A 5,637-nucleotide genomic window follows, 5' to 3' on the forward strand; every position below is an offset into this window, starting at 1 on the left:
CCGATACAAAATTAGCATTTCTATTCTCCGTGCTATTTAATGGTGGATCTGAAATTGTCTTGTTTTGCGTGACCATTTGGTCATTCTGTAATTTACAGAATGGTTTATCAGTCGGATGTACACTGTCAGACACTAATTCGGAATTAAATGGATCCGTCGTACTTCCAGTACACTGTTCATTTTCACTAGAAAAATTTGTCTGTACATTACTTGGATTTTCTAGATCGGGTGTGTTAAGCTCGGCAGCGCTCATTACTATAGACCGCTCCGCGTCATCAATTGTCGTCATATTAACAGACGAGACAATTGAGTTCGTTTGTTCATCATTAAGGTAAAAGTCATCATTAGTGGTTGGAATGCACTGATTGTCAGTGAACGCAGGATTGTCATCATTACACTGCGTGTCACAATTACTATCGGTCACGCTGTTTAAGTCGGTAATTTCATTCAAAATACCTCGCGATACACTATTCACAGTCTTTCGCGGCATTTTTACAATAGTCACAAATATTCACAAAACAAATAAGCACAAATGCAAAAAGGCAACAAACAAATACAACAGAGCAACGAATTGCCGTTGACCTGTAGAAAGAAAGTCACAAGATTAGTAAAAGCGTTGCGCCAAATCCTAATTATATCTAAGCAAATAAGAGCAGATATCTGACTGTTTTTCAAAAGACTCTCAACGAAATTCGATCCTTGACTGGGTGTCGCCAAGTGTAACCTCCCCACCAAAATTTTTAAAGGACAGGACAGAAATATAAAATGAATAGGAGCCAAGTGTAATATTGTCCCCACACTAATATTTAAATAAAAAATATAATAATAAATGGGAGCCAAGCGTAACCTCCCAAGCAATTAAGTTTAATGACAATAAAAAATGAGAATCGCAATCTGACTCAAGGTGTAAGCTGTCACGAAAATAATGAAAAACAATTCAATGCTAATGAGACTTCAGTGATAATGAAAATTCAATTAAACCGAAATATCGGTCTTTGGCCCTTGTGCAAAAAATCAGAATTAATTTCTTACCTCATTGAAACTGCTTGTCAAATTTCTGCTCTTATTGTTGCGCACAGCTTGGAGGAACTGCATTGCAAATAATATATTTTTTTATTTTTAAATTTAACTGAAACTTTTCTTTAAGGGAAATGAAGGAAATCGTAATTAAATGAATTTTTTTTTTGTAAAAATTGCTTTGAAATCAAAATTATTATTGGGGCACTTGTTGGAAATTAATTACAATAAATAAACTTTACATTATCTGATGATTACCTTAATTAACAATATACCTCATTCAGCATCTTGACCAGAATGCCATGTCGACGCTCGCCGACTGCGTCCCGCTCGTGACCGTGACAGGACTAGACCACTGCTGCCGACAGGCTACATCATACAACCGCACTGGGCTGCTACTACTGACCGACTGCTCTGCATGACGACTACTAGCGTACTGCTCGCAACGACTACTCACAGAGTACTGCTCGTAACACTCGCGCGGTCAAGCGCATACTAACCACGATAATAGGCTCTCTGGTCAAAGATTTTAACGTGCCTCACCATCGCTGCTACGTTACATACGTGTTTCAGCCTTCTACGTGAACTATTAAGGGAGTTACTTTTAAAAACTTCAGAAAGTGTCACAAAGTACGCGACTCCTACAGTATTCCACAAGACGGCCTAAATAACGACACGGTGCAGCGCCATCTGGTGAGTTCCGCCCACAAGGCACGGTCAGAGGAGTAATGCGAAGTACGAGAGCCGAGCGTCTCCGCAGGGGAGAGGAGCCTGCTCCGCCTCAAAGCACGCACCGCTTGGTGCTCTCGCGCAACGGCGCTGACTTGCTAAGTTGGTTCATGGCGCCACCATCTCCTTTGGGAGGTGGCGCGCGTCACTGCAGCGGAACGTTGATGAGCAGTAATTAGTTGCGCGCGCTAGCGCTACCGAGGGAGCGAGGCCCGTCCGTGTACATGCCGATGAGCGACGTCTCGGCGGGCGGCCGGTGTCTGGTTGCATCCGCAGAGGCACACAGAGTCGAGTCGAACGATCTAATCCTACATCGAGAGATCCCGCAGTGAGCGCAGTTTATGAGGTGTGTGTAGGTAAATTGACCTCTTAAATGAATTATTGCAGCGTTAACATTTTTGGGCTGTTTGCTAGAAGTAGTAGAGATTAGATTATAGCCTTGAACGTGGCTACGTCTCCGCTTTGTTTGATTGCTAAGTAACTGTGTTACTGTTAACTCCAATAAATCGGTGTTCTTAACAGCTTTCTAGTTGCACAGCCTAGATCGTTCGTACAGTTATGTGAAAAGATATCTCACTTAAACAGAAACACGGACACTAGGATACACGTTAGGGATCACGAGGAGTGTGCGCTGTAGCAAGGCGCGTCGCTGAAATCAGACCCAACCCAACGAGCGCTCAGTAGCCCGCAATTGCCATAATGTGTTGTGCTGTAATAGCGTTTACAACCGAATACAACGTTTATCACGGCACTCTGAATTTTTAATAGTGACTGTCGAGCGTATTGACGGAGTTCTTAGAGTAAGTTTTTAAACGAAAAATAATGGTTTGCTGGGCGATCGCCAGTTGTACTAACCACAGCAAAAAGTAAGTAAATTAGGAATTACGTTTCAACTACAGTATAACCTCGTTAGCGCGAACTCGCGGTTAATGCGAAAAAATATTGGTCCCACCAGGAATGCATTAGTTCTAATGGTATGTTTTTTCGGTTAACACGAATTTCAGTTAAGGTGAATTACGGACTCTGTTTCACTTCCTAACGTAATTAAATTTCTCTGTAACACAAACTTCCGATCTTAGAGTATTCTAAAGCGTATTTTTTTCCAAAATGAATGTAGGAAATATAGCTACAAAGCTAATTATAGTTATTGTTGACTCGTTTTTAACGTACTGTAGGTCGGTAGCAGCGATTATCACCTCAACAACCAGCGTATGCTGTGCATTGTAAGACATTCAATAACGTGTACAGCAGCATTTAGGAACGTAGTGCCAGATTTTACAGGTGTTCTGTTAGTCATAGCCGTATAGAGTTGGAATACTGAATAAAAACTACAATTAAAACCGGTACCGTAGCACTCGAAAATGGCAAAGAGGAAACAGACAGCTCTATTCTAGATGAAGTGGACCGTGGTACCAAGAAAACAGCAATTGCAGAGCAGTTTGGAATACCTTAATCTACTTTATCTACGATTATTAGGAATCGAGAAAAAATTATTAATGCTGCGGCATCAGGTTCTGGAAACAAATCTAAACGACCTCGTACCGCCAGGTATGAAGACATCGAGACGTTACTGCTAGAATGGTTCAATCATATACGTGCGTCTGACATACCTTTAACTGGCCCTGTGATTCAGTCAAAAGCAAATGATATTGCTAAAGATATGGGCATCGAAGACTTCCATTGTTCTGCTGGTTGGTTGTAGCGGTTCCAAAAGAGACATTGAATTTCATCTGTACAAATTTGTGGTGAAGCAAATAAAGCTGATAAAGAAAGTGCGAACAGCTGGTTGCATGAATTCAACCGAGCGAGGGAAAAGTATGCCTCGTGTGATGCGTTTAACATGGATGAAACTGGATTTTTCTACAATCTTTTTCCAAATCACACCCTGGGGATAAAAGGTGATAAGTGTCACGGTGGAGCATGAAGCAAACAACGTGTGACTGTTGTACTGTGCTGTAATGATGATGGCAGTGAGAAGTTTCGTCCCTGGTTTTTTTTTTCTCTAAATCTTATGGGAGTTAACTGCTAAGGTCATCAGTCCCTAAGCTTACACACTACTTAACCTAAATTATCCTAAGGACAAACACACACTACCATTCCCGAGGGAGGACTCGAACCCCCGCCAGGACCAGCCGCACCGTCCCTGGGTTATCGGTAAATCCGAGAAACCACGTTGTTTTAAAAACATAAATATGGACACTTTACCTTGCATTTACTCTCACCACAAGAAAGCTTGGATCAAAGGCACATCGTTTTGCAAGTGGCTTCTTCGTTTCAACAGTCGAATGGTTGCTGCAAATAGACATATTCTTCTTACATTGGACAGATGTACTGCCCATAACGTTCATGATCTGAACCTATCCAACATAAAGGTTCAGTTTTTTCCACCCAACGCCACAAGCCGCCTTCAGCCTTTGGACCAAGGCATAATCTCTCTCATAAAGAGAGATTATCGTAAGAGACTAAGAGCTGCAATTCGTGCTGCTGAAAACAATAGTGCAACCCAAAATTGGAATCTGCTTGACGCAATAAAAACCATCGCAGCAGCCTGGAACTCAGTATCACCACATCATATAGGGAAGTGCTTTAACAGAGCTTGGAGACATATCAACACTGCAGATGTCCACGAGTTAGAAGATGCCACTTCACCTGATGAATGGACAGTTCTGCTGGACGTTGCGAACCCTGGGATTAGTTTCGAAGAATTCATTAGTGTAGACGACGATGTTGCCGTATGTGCTTCTGGGGAATCGGATGTGCCAAAAGCTGTGAACGAGGTTCAAGAAGAGCCATCAAAAAAAGTGAAGAGGAAGAGAATACAGATAGCATTCCACCTACCCGTCAGGAGATGTTTGCAGCCTTGGACTGTTTAGAACTGTTCGCTTCAACATCCGACGTCACTGCTGGGTTTACGGATGCTATCATTATAATTGGTTGTGAAATTACAAAATATTATCGTTCCCATGAACGTCAGCGAACCATGACCGAATTTTTTCAAGAAAGTAACGTACATAATTTGTGAGTACCTGTAATTTTACGATCACTTCATAGTGTTATAAGTCTACAATAACGTGTAGTGTATTACACAGTTGTGTACTGCTGTACATGTATACTTATTAAAACCTGTGTCGCCCGCATCTCGTGGTCGTGCGGTAGCGTTCTCGCTTCCCACGCCCGGGTTCCCGGGTTCGATTCCCGGCGGGGTCAGGGATTTTCTCTGCCTCGTGATGGCTGGGTGTTGTGTGATGTCCTTAGGTTAGTTAGGTTTAAGTGGTTCTAGGGGACTGATGACCATAGATGTTAAGTCCCATAGTGCTCAGAGCCATTTGAACCATTTTTTTTTTGAAAACCTGTGTTTTTCACTTAACACGAATTTTTTTTAACACGAACTCCTGATTTTTCGTTCCCTTCGAATTCGTATTAACGAAGTTTTACTGTATTTCCTAAATCCATGAGACGGAAAGAAAACGGTTAAATGCTTGTAAACGTGCAGATTCGTTTCCAGTGAAAATGCTTGTGTCTGCTAAATGTATGTTACTGATCCGTATTATGAAAGCGAGTCGTAAAGTGGACTGTTGGATAGTTCTTCGAAACGCAACTTGAAGATTGATGCTGTTCCAACTCTAAATCTACCATCCTCTGATGCTGTTTTAGGGCGCAGTAATGAGCCTAATAACGAGAGAAATATTTGGGCCAAAAAAAGAAGCTGGCATAAAGAAGTAGAAGACATTTTACAGGTAAACATATTACCAAGTAATGAAGAAATTAGTACTAGATAAGACGTTAACCGCGACAACAAACACTGCTGCGGATGAGGGTGACATCCTGTCAGGTAGTACATGCAATAATGAGAAAGATTGTAGGACCGTCATCATCTGAGAAGCAAACACC

This window comes from Schistocerca serialis, chromosome 1, assembly GCF_023864345.2.
Source record: "Schistocerca serialis cubense isolate TAMUIC-IGC-003099 chromosome 1, iqSchSeri2.2, whole genome shotgun sequence".
Lineage (NCBI taxonomy): Eukaryota > Metazoa > Arthropoda > Insecta > Orthoptera > Acrididae > Schistocerca > Schistocerca serialis.